Raw genomic sequence first — 11,847 nt, 5'->3', positions numbered from 1 at the left:
GCAGAGAGCACTGGGCAGATGGGAGCTCTTGTTTTGGAGACCCCCAGAGCCAGAAATAGGACACAGACCCAAGCATCCCATGGAGACAGAGCAAGCAACGGATGTGGGTTAGGGCTGGGCAGGTTGTGCCCACACAACTGTGAAGCCTAAGTCTGCCATCTTCATTCAACAAACCGTGCCCCCTGGAGCAGGCCACGCAAGTCAGGAGGAAGGGAGCTTGTTTGGTATTAGTCATCACAGAGTGTGGGCGTTTTCAGTCTTGTAATCCACTCTAAGTCTGTGTTAGCTGTAGCCATATCTCTCAGATGCCAGGGCATTGTTTCGAGGAAGAAAAAATTGGAGTTAGTGGAATAAATCTGAAAGACTAAGCATTTTCCTAAAGAGACTAAGTCTTTGAAAGATGATGGCTTTATAAACCATCATAACTTTGAACAGACTAAATGTTAAAGTGAAAGGATACTTACAAACCAGAAGAGGCTGAAGTATTGCCAAAGGACAGTAAGTTGTTTTCACCATTTAGTGAGGTGGTAGTGTATGAGCCAGGTTGGAGTTTCTAGAAATTACAAGGCAGCATTTATTTTCTGCATATCTGTCGCATGAAGAAATGTACAACTCCATTGTGTGTGTTTAACACACGATTAGAGGTTTGTAACTTTAAACAATCATGGTTTTCTTCTGCATAGTGAGATTATGGATGTTCATATTTTTGAATTTTCACTTTTCATATCCTTCAATTTTTCTGCAATAATCATGCATTAGCATCTTAAAATCAAAGATGGACAAATGCTATTTTTAAATAATTTGTTTATATCTTCCAGTTGTTTTGGTCTTGACCCCAACTGTTTTAAAAAACATGTAAAGTATTTGGTCAGTCAGTCCTTTTCTAGTTCAACTAAAATTTATTTTTTTAATATATATATATAAACTCTTTTTTATTCATAAATCCTTTTTAACTTTGCTCTGTTTTAATCCCTTTATTTCAAAGATCACATCACTTCTCTTTTTTTCTCTCAAAATTTCAAAATGGCCTTTGGCCAAATGCAATAAAATTTTGCCCTGACCTGACATAAAGAATAAAGTATGTATATGAAAGCACTTCGAAAACTTTAAAGGACTTTAAAAATGCATGGTGGTGTTGGTGGTGGGAAAGGAAAGGGGTGAGGGAAGAGGGGAGGAAAGAGAACCAGGGGGAATGATCTTCTCCTAACAGAAATATCAAAAATCCTTTCTGAATGAATTCACAAACAGAAGCAAATGGAGTCATCATGTGACAGCCCCTGAATGCTCATGACATTACAAATTTAATCCCACGCTTTAGGAACATGGTACACCCCTTTAGACTAACATTTTTCTCCCTTTTGTTGTTGCTAAGAGCAATAGACCTCCTTCAACAAGTCTTCCCTCAGAACTATTGGTCTTATTCTGGGTGTGAACCCTGAGGCCACCTCCTATACCTATATTGTAAGAGCAGTCCTAAAAGTAGGTCCTAATTAGGAAAGCTTCTTTAAACCTGTAAATTATCTCTAGAGTTGGTTTGGGAATTTTGCTCTTTTGCGTGTGTGTTTGAGGGAGAAGATGTAGAGATCATAGAAGATGGAAACATTCTAAGACTGCTCTATAAATTTAGATCTCCTTAGAAGCCCTCCCTTTCCCTGCCAAGTTAAAAGAGATATAATCTATAGGCAAAGGGTCCATATTTACCTTCCAGTCTCCCCAGCATATGCCTAGGTCAGGCAAGTAAGTGATAAAGATTAAAAGCATGTACTCTGGAGTCAGACAGCTTGGGTTCAAATCCCAGCTCTCCCACTTACTACTTCTATGGTCTTGAGAAAAGCATCTGACCCCTCTTTGCCTTAAATTCATCATCCTAAAGTGAGGATTATAGAAGAACCTATTTTATAGGGTTCTTGAGAGTTTTAAATGTGTTAATATGTTAACTGTATACAACAGTACCTGATGCTAAGTGTCCCATAAATGCTAATCATTATTATTACGAAGATGTGAGTCCTCAACTATATCCAGACCACCACCTGACGTTCACACCCTGTCCCCCAAGTACGAAAATGCTGAAACGGCCTGGTTACTCTGAGAAAGAAACACTTCTCGTAGCACTTCACAGTCCAAGCGTGTGTGGCGATGACCTATTTGTGCATGAACAGATGTGTACCAAGCCCTCAGGATTCACTTGGGCAGCAACAGGGTCAGGTTCGTATTGAGTTGTCCGTACTTCTGGCTCCGTCAGCCCCGGGAAGACCCCCCAGCCTGGTTGTGGTTATGTAACGTACCTGTCTGGAGTAGGATTCAATGAAATGGTCTTACGCCTTATAGAAAACAAGCAAAGGAAATTTCTCAACATGGAAACAATGTTGAGTTCATGGATTTACTATTTTCTCACCAGGGTTTTTGCATACTGATGGCTCTAAAACAGGCATTAAAATGATTTCCATTTGGACCATATAGAAAAGCTAGAAAATGTGAGCACAAGAGCATGCTTTTATCCATAGAGTCCTTCTCTTTCTTTTTCCACCAAAGAAGAAATTACTACTAGGGCAATGGGAGTAGAAGAATCCATGGATATATGCTAATATTTTTCGAAAACAAAAGCATTATTTCTAGGATGCTATTATCATATCCTGGAAGGGCATCTTTTATATGATTCCTAGAATGTTATGGAGCTCAGCCAGATCGTTAGCATTCTTAGGTAAATTAATATTCATTGATATTTTTCAGAAGAATATGAAATTTTTCTGGATGGCATTAAAAATTGATCAGTTGGCCTAATACCACACCTCATACCTCTGCTCAGAGCATAAGTCTATCTCATCAACACACTTTGGAAAAATGCCGGAGTTAGTCCTGACCCACCCCTGCTCCGTTTTAATCCATTCATCAAACAAGTAGTTCCAGTATTATTCTTCTCTGACCATTCTCTTCTCTCCCCATCTCTTCCATTCCCTTTCTTATCTCCTACAATGTAGAAATATATATACTTTAATTATTTAATTAAATAATTAAATATATATATACTTTAAAAGGACCATAGAAAAATGAAGAAATTTCACATTTGTTTTGGGCAGGAGGGGTCGGCTTGGATTTCCAGAGTATAGCTCAATCCTCCACCACACACATTTCCTCCTACTCCAGGGACTGCATTTCATCTTCCATCCATCCAGCTAAGGAGAACAGAGGCTAATTTAGGAGCCTCTTTACGCCTGTACATATTCAGCCAGAGGGGTCACTGTTGATTGATGCAAGACACTATGTCCTCCAAGAGCTTGCCAAGTCCCTGCTGGTGCAGAGAGTAGCAACCAACAGTAAGTCTCCCTTTAGTGCCTGTGTATTTCTATGCCTCCAGCTAGAAACAGTCAATAAGCACCAGAGGCAACTTATGTTGCCTTAGATCACTAATAAATGCCTCACGCCACCACCTCAGAGCCCTCTTACAAGAACTATTTCTTTATAGACAGATGCCAAGTCCTAGCAGCCAATTACTACAGAGGTGCCTCAAGGCCTGAAAGAAGAGGCAGAAGAAAGAAGGCTTCTTTCCAAAGACAAGAGTTATGTGCCTCCTCCTAATAAAAATTATTATTTTTTTTTGAGCACTTCCTCTGAGCCAGACCCTGGGATGATGCTTAACCTACATTATCCCATTTATTCCCTAAGCTCTGGGACACATGGAGCACTAGCCCATTTTACAGATGAGAACACAGAGGCTCACACAGCTCAAGTAACTCCTACTTTCTGCTTCTCCACTCCCCTGTCACCCCCAGCTCCCCCAACTGCTCCTTACACACACAGAAGTTTGTGGATGTGTGTTACAAAAGCAGGTGGAAAACATCCCCATATGTCAGGCAACTAAGTTGATTTGGGGGCTTCAGGCCCCTGCCAGTCCTTCCCCTACATTGGAAAGAGGTTCAATGTTTTGGTTACTCCACAGGCTGCCAGAAACATGCCCCATTATTTTCTGCCCATCATCTAGACGTTGTCAACCCTTCCAAAGCCTTCCCGCTTTATTTTATGAGTGTCACATATTCTGGCAAGTTCCTTTGGGTACTACAAAGGGTTGTGTGTTCACTTTGTACACAGAGCTATGATAGGTTCTGTATAGGAGCAAAGTGTCACTTAAAAAATAGATGATGTGGTCACTGTGTTAGGCCATTTGTGTTGCTATAAAGGAAATAGCTGAGGCTGGGTAATTTATAAAGAAAGGTTTATTTGACTCACGGTTCTGCAGTCTATATAAGAAGCGTGACACCATCATCTGCTTCTGATGAGGGCTTCAGGGAGCTTCCAGTCATGGAGCAGTCGTGCCACAAGGCAAGAGAAGGAACACGAGAGAGAAGAGGAGGTGCAAAGCTCTTTTCAACAATCAGATCTCCTGGGAACTAACAGAGTGAGAATGTAACTCATTACTGGCAGGATGGCGCTAAGCCATTCATGAGGGATCTGCCCGCGTAACCCAAACACCTCCCACTATTGGGCCCCCCACTCCAACAACGGGGATCAAATTTCAGCATGAGATTTGGAGGGGACAAATATCTAAACTTAGTCAGTCACAGTCTTCCATAATTCTTTTCAACCATGTAACATTCCACAGTTAGCCAGGCCCTGCGTTAAGTTCTGGGGATAAAGAGACAAACATGCCCAGGCTATGGGTTTTATTCCTTCTCATCCCTCCACTGCTTTACCTCGATTTTGTAATTCCTAAAGAGTCTCGTTGTCTTTCTTCGCTCATACGTAATTTCCTAGGCGGATGTATGTGGCAGGCTGAAGCACCTGCATTAACCAAAAATTCACTTGAGTACTAACTGCAGAAAAACTAATGTCTCCACATTCTGAAAAACTCCTAAAGCTGGACGCTCGTTATGGTGTCAGGTTAGAGCTCTCAGCAGCCCACTTCATCTTGCTTCTCTTGTAGGAACTGAACCACACACTAGCATGATCTTTTGACTTTTTCTCAATGCTCCCTGGAAACTCACAACATGTGAACATTAAATACCCAAAATACTTACATATCTGGAATATATTCAGCATGCAGGACCCTGGGACGCTGCTTATGTGGTCTCTGAGCTGTTCTGAAACATTTCTCCAAAGTAAAGGGACACACATGAGCTCTCTCCTCCACAAGGCACTAGAAGGACCTACGGATGTGATAGATCCAGGCTTGAATTTAGGGATAAGAAGCACTATCTTTTTTCTGTGAGGGAGAAAAATGACTTAGTACCTTAAAGATAATAGCAATGCTAATAATGATAATAATATTTATTTCTACAATATTTCCACATTTCTCAAGCACTTTCACATCTACGGTTTCATTGGCTCTACACATCTTGGCCTAAACATTTTGATTTTTTTCTCAATGATAACACATCTCTGTATTTTATTTGATCACCACAACCAGAAAAGGAAAATTGTTATCCCCAGTTTATCAGTGGAGAAACTAAGGGTTAGAGAGAGTGATTTTCTCAGGTTATACAGCTAAAACTTTAAACCCAGGTGATCCTTCGCAAAGTCTAGAGTTTATTCCTCCCCATCAACCTTCACTGGGGCCACTGAGGCCCTTCTCTGGAGACTCACAGAGCAACTAAACCACGTGTGCCTAATAAGCCACATGTCCCACCTTCTGGGTAGAAGTCGCAATGTTAGGTGTGTGGCCATGGCCAATGGAACCTTGCCAAGCCTTTGTATGGACTGCACATCCAGTCCACTTCCAAAATCAAGGCTCCTAGAGAAGGGGTTTCTGTTGACACTTTCACTGCGTGCTTTATTATTCCTGTTTGTGTTGGCCCAGAGAGCCAGCAGCCAGGGACAGAAGGATGACTTTGAGCCAAGGGGCGGTCTGTTCACACCCCAGGGACGGGGTGTTCCACCAAGTTAGCTGCTGCTTGAAAGGACGGCTGCCGAGCAGTCCTGCCCGCTCCCCGTTTTGTTATCCCTGAGATAATAAATAAAGGCTCATTCTGTTGTGTCCAAAAGACCCTTTTCAGGAGACCTGCTCTTGCTGGAAGTCTCCTGAGGCCCCTTACCTGATTACAGTCAGATGCTGGGCATTTCAAATTAAATTAGAACAAATAACGAAAATGAAAGGAGAGTGGGAAGGAGGAGGAACAAACCAGCAAAAATGTTATTCATTTAAAGTAGCCAATGAGAAAAATGGAGCCCGAAAAACTCAACTAGTACTGGCAGAGATCAATGGTTGTCATCTAGTCTTAGGCTAAAAAGAGCCACAAGTGAGAATTTGTAGAGGTAACAGCTCCAGATCAATTTTGTCTAAAATATTCAACTGCAGATGTGGCTAGGTTAAGCAGGAAAATGTTCTAAATCTAGACTTGAATTCCTACAGCTCTCGGACTGATACGATCTCTATTTGGTTAAATGGTGGCATGTGCACGATATGAGCTATAGGTCTTGGCAGGTGCTGAGAATATTTGTCCCATTGCACCATTTTTCCTCTACCAAGTCCTGCCAAGGATGAAGTGTCATTTGAGCTCTAAAGTCTTCCAGAGATGTTCTTACAGACTTACTGGAGTGTGAATGGATGGGAGGGTAGGAGACAAATTCTTGTAATACCTGGTCTCAATATACTCCAATGTTAGTAAAATAGTTTAAAATTAAACGAAAGGATCATGGACCAAGATTACAGTGTGCCCACTACTGAGAGTGATTTCAAACAGATTTCTTCTTGTTCCATTATAAACAATTTGCAATCAGCCAGCCTAACAATGCTCCCGACTCCCTGTGGCCTCCTTGCTACCTCTTTACCTTGGTTATGCCTACGTCCACTTGCCCGATCCTTTGCCATCACCTATTTCAGCAACACTAAATATTGCTGGATCCTAGTATAGCATTAAGATATTTGATAAGACGATCTAGCTTCACCATCAAGATGCTGAAAGGACATTTACATTTAATGTGCTTTTTCAATCCTATTAGCCAAAGTAATATATTGTACAGTAAAGTATATTGTCTTATTGCAGTACTCTCATCATGAAGAAACAACGAGCACACAGAAACATAATTTCGTATGCTATCGTCTGTCACTAGAGAAGGGCTCTTCAACAAACTCAAACCTAATTTGGACAAAATAAGCTAATAGATGCTAGAGGGTTAACTTCCTTTTGTGCCAAAAGCTAGTTATATCACATAATAAAGGCCATTATTAACTAGGGAAAGAGATTCAAGAGAGCATAAGGGATGATTATCTTATGAGACATTCTTGCATCTAGCATTAAACCTAAAACTTGGTCATGTTGCTATCCCCTCACATCACTCTTCATTTAGTATCTACTGTCCAGTCATTAAAAAAAAAAAAAAAAAGAAACTTTAAAGTCTAAAAAGGAGCTGATGCTACTGGGTATTTACTCAAAAATGTAACAACTCCTTATTTAAAGAAAAACAACAATTAAGCATTCAGGAATGATCAGTGAAATATCTCTTAAGGCCATTATTTTTAGCTGAGCATTGTTGTGACTGTTTCCATGGCTAAACCATGAACATGTTTTTTGCACAAGCCTGGTCAGCTAGTGGCCTTAATTAACTTTCAGATGGAGAATGCTGCGGTTTACCACTTATTAAATATCCACTACACTGAGTTACAGTTTTACCCTTCCACACCTCACTTAGTCAAGACACCTCAAGAAACCCACGGTGCTGAATAACTGGTGATTTAAAAATATGTACCACGTGTAATTTTCACACTGAACACATAGGCTGTGTGGTAAGTTTTCGCTAAAATCTGGGTAGCTTTTATTTCCAGATGGAATGATACAATTTGTAAATCAAGCAACAGGGTAAGTCACTCAGAAAGAAAGAGGCAAGGTGTGTACTGTAGCTAAAAGCTAATAAGCTTCTTTGATTCACAGGAATTCAACAAATATTTATGAAGTGTTTGTTTGGCATTCTGAATACTGAGTATTCTCCTAGGTTCTTCATGCATACTACAAATTTGCAGGAGGTGATTACGTGGAATTCAGGATATGGTGGAGAAGGAAGAGGACCATGACAGTATTCAAGATTTTTAAACAGTATGCCCCCTAGAGAAGAAAGAAAGTATAAAATTACTCATCAAACTAATCTACTCTTAATACAACATATAAGTAGACTAACCAGGCTCATTTAACGAAGCATTTTATTCATGAGGGAGATGATGCAGTTTGAGATTCAATTGAGACAGAATTAGCTTTTGTGATTAGCTAGGTTGAATGGTTAAGGTATAGTAATAATGACATCATTATTTCTTCTCTCTCATACAATATTCAGAGACACATTCTTTCCTTCTCTCTCTCTCTCTCTCTCTCTCTCTCTCTCTCTCTCTCTCTCTCTCTCTCACACACACACACACACACACCCTCACATATCTGTTTGGATTTGGATTGTGAATCTTCAACTAGTGTTGTCTGTGTATCAACTTGTATATTGCCATAAAAAAAAGTGAATTCACCTCTCGTTGAAATTCCACTGTGTATAAAATGGTCTTGGAATTTGAAGGAAGAAAAAAAAAATCCTTCTACAAAGAGAACATGTGAAAAGGCCAAGGGAGAGCATAACTGAAAAAATATATAAAAATGCAAATTTTCCTAAACTTCAGCTTTGGATGGACTGAAGCATAAGTGAGAACTTCAACAAAGCAATAGAAAAAGATGACAGCTCAGAGTTTCAGAAATTTAAGACAGCAGCAGGATTAGACACTTTGGGTTGTCTTCGCACACATTTCTTATGGGAGTTAATTCCATTTGACATGCAAGACCAAAGCAAGATTACAGAGGCATAGCCCCATGGCGAGGTGTATGCTGTAGCTAAAAGCTGGGATTTGAATAATTGTGCAGGCTTACTCCAAGAATCAGGCGAGAACAGAATGAATGGATTATTACAAGGAACTTTGTACATTTTTAACTGCTGGACTTAATAAAATACCCTCTATGTGAGAATAGTGTTATGGTCGTCTGCACTTACTCTCCCTGAAGTTTGTGGTAGGATCTATCAAAAATGAGGAAAAACAGAAGCTGGTTAAAAAAAAAAAAAGAAGGAAAGAAAAGAAAAGAATTTGAGATGAATAACTGGGCTGGGTCATGCCTGTATGATTTACAGAGGAACAAAAAATTTGGAGAACTTTAGATCAACATATTCAAGCTCCCCCCCAAAGTTACAGGGAATTCATTTCCTGTGCAAAGAAGTTTGAGGAAAGTCGAGAGCAGAGTTCAGGGAAAGTGGGCCACAAAAAGGTGGATTTTTATTTCACTATTTCAGCTCGTTAAGGAGGTCATTTGTTACTGGGAAAAATTACTAACCCACACATCATTTTATATATATATGTGAATAAATGCGACCTCTTTCCTTGGAATCCGTGGGAGCACTTGTCTGTAAAAGGCAGAAAGAGTAACAGTTCTAAAGACTTCTCACTGCTTAATTAACTGTCCAGTGAGAATTATTAAAATTCTTTATATAATTCTTATTTAGTGCTCATTAAAGTGAAAGATACAAATGCTGGACGATGCACGGTTCAGAGAAGCTTTAAGAAAGGAAAGTTAGTCTTATAATAGCTGAGAATTATGAAAAGCTGCCCATTAACAGTAGCCAAGTAGACCTTTCATTTTAAAAGTCACTGATTCAGATCTGAAATGATTTGATTTGATTTTCCTCCCTTAAAATAGTCTTCATCTCCTCCTCTCCTGAAAGCTCATATCTGATCCCTCCTGCGACCGTAACTAGCCTAGTGGGGAGAGAAGTCAACTTGGAAGAGGAGAAAAATTGCTCCGGGGCCATGGCACTGGGGCGGTGCGCCCTCTGCCGGGAAGCCGGCCTGCAGTCCAGTTTGGGAAAATTCCCCCACGTAGCCTGGCCCTAAGGAAAGCAAACGACATGCACATTGTCAAAAACCTCTATCACGAGTGGCATCTCTTTCTCATCACCATACATGGAGGCTAGGGGAGGGGCATGAAGGTGCGAGTGCTTCGTTAAACCGGAACTCAAATGCAGCTCTCTTCACAAAACATGCCTGACAACATCGGCCTGCCATGTAAAATGGCAACAGGAATGATGAACGCATTACAAATTTGTAGACCCTAAAATTAAACTCCACCTCCTTTATTTCACGTTTCAGCAAGGCTGAGGGTGCCTGACAATAGAGGCACAGATCTTTCCCGATAAGCTCCATGGTTTCCTTCTTGGAGAAGGGAATTGTGCTCTGTATGGATGCGCTCTGTCTTCTTGAAGCCAGGAAAGAGGAAGCATGCTACCGTGTTCTGCAGAAGAAAGTCGAGAACCACAGCCCTGGGAGGGAAGCAAATGCATGTGTTACCACAGGGAGATGGAAGAACTAATCTTTTCCCCCTCACCTCTGTATGCCATTTAGATCTTTGCTACTAAAGATGTGGCTCACAGACCAGCATCTTCAGCGTCTCCTGCGAGCTTGTTAGAAAACAGGAGCCCAGGCCTCACTCTGGACCCACTGCATCATAATCTACATTTTAACAAGATTCCCAGTAATGCATAAGTATGTTTAACTTTGAGACGCACCAGTGTAGACACTGAAGAGCAGAAGAACAAGGAAAACTAGAGTATGGGGCTTTACAGGTGGAAGGGGACTTAGCCACCACTCACCTCCTTAAATAGGCAAACCAAGACCCACAGAAGAACACAGCTTCTCACATATCTAAGAAGGAAATTTTACACAGGCATCTGTTTCATTTGCTATAAAAGCTGGGACAGGGCCATTGCAGATTTTTGCAGTTAGCCTCATCACATACTACAAAATCAACAGAATGTGGCACCAGCATTACAAGTGACATAGGGCATCATTCCCCTATGGGAGAGACCCTGTTTTCTTCTAATCAGCTCTGTAGTAGTGAAATGACTTGTCTACATTCTGCAGGAATTGACACAGAAATGACATTCTGATATTCCTTCTATTCACATAATGATTGATGAAACACATGGGAAAAATAAATTGAATTATGTTATAATCTCCCAGGGAAACATAATTAAGTTGTAAAGCATTCCCATGAAATCCTAAAAACCTTATATCATCTAGACAGTGACTTCTACTACATGATCAATAATTATATTAATTATAGATAATTATTTTGATAGCATGGTGTGACTTTGGGGCTCCACTTATTCTTGATCTGATGTATTGATTCAATAGTGAAGACTTGGTTGGAGCCAGAGACAGCTATAAAGAATTCTTTAGGGGACCCAAAAAGCATTACAGTATTTACAGCAACTTTTACTAGTTTGCAATTCCCAGACACCAATTTGTTGTGTATTCACACAATCCAATGGATAATACTTGTGCAAGATCACCAGAATAGTGGTTCCTCTCACTATTCTTGATACTGTAAGAACCAGAAGCAAGCTAGCTTCAGCAAGTGATGGATAATATGTGAGAAATAAAATCCAATACTCTTTGGAATTTCAAAATTTCACTATGCCAAATGCATTCTTTGTGTGTGCATGGGACTCTCAAATATATTTATGGCCACTCTGGGGCAATGAACTAAAAGAATCAGACCCAAAATTACCAATGCTCAGAAAGTTGATGTGACCATGGATCCTTACATACTTACTACCTTTCTTTGTAAACACTTAATTATGAAGATCATCCCTGGAATATATGTTTGGTAGAGGTCATTTTAAATACAGGCAAAAATGGAGACTTCTAGCTGATTCTCTGAACTTTCCAGAAACAGCCTAAATGGGTGTAGACCTTCTCATCTGCATAGAACTATTAGTGAACATCAACAGAAAATAAAAAGTGAGATAGAGATTTCAATTAAAAGTAATAATTCAAGGAACCATGTAATAAATATACCAGATTCATATTTTTTTGAAAGGTTACAGCCATCATAT

At 40.2% G+C, this 11,847-nt stretch overlaps 1 long non-coding RNA gene across 1 annotated transcript in view; it reads right to left on the bottom strand.

Moving 5' to 3' along the window:
* Nucleotides 1-784: 784 nt before the first annotated feature.
* Nucleotides 785-11,847, bottom strand: part of LOC105871469 (uncharacterized) — a 44,368-nt gene continuing 33,305 nt past the window's right edge. Inside the window, exon 4 of the long non-coding RNA XR_012918564.1 lies at nucleotides 785-10,269. This is a non-coding gene — a long non-coding RNA (uncharacterized LOC105871469). The remainder of the gene's footprint in view (nucleotides 10,270-11,847) is intronic.

Source organism: Microcebus murinus, chromosome 3 (assembly GCF_040939455.1).
Source record: "Microcebus murinus isolate Inina chromosome 3, M.murinus_Inina_mat1.0, whole genome shotgun sequence".
NCBI classification, from domain to species: domain Eukaryota; kingdom Metazoa; phylum Chordata; class Mammalia; order Primates; family Cheirogaleidae; genus Microcebus; species Microcebus murinus.
This window is presented reverse-complemented; position numbering and strand designations above follow the sequence as displayed.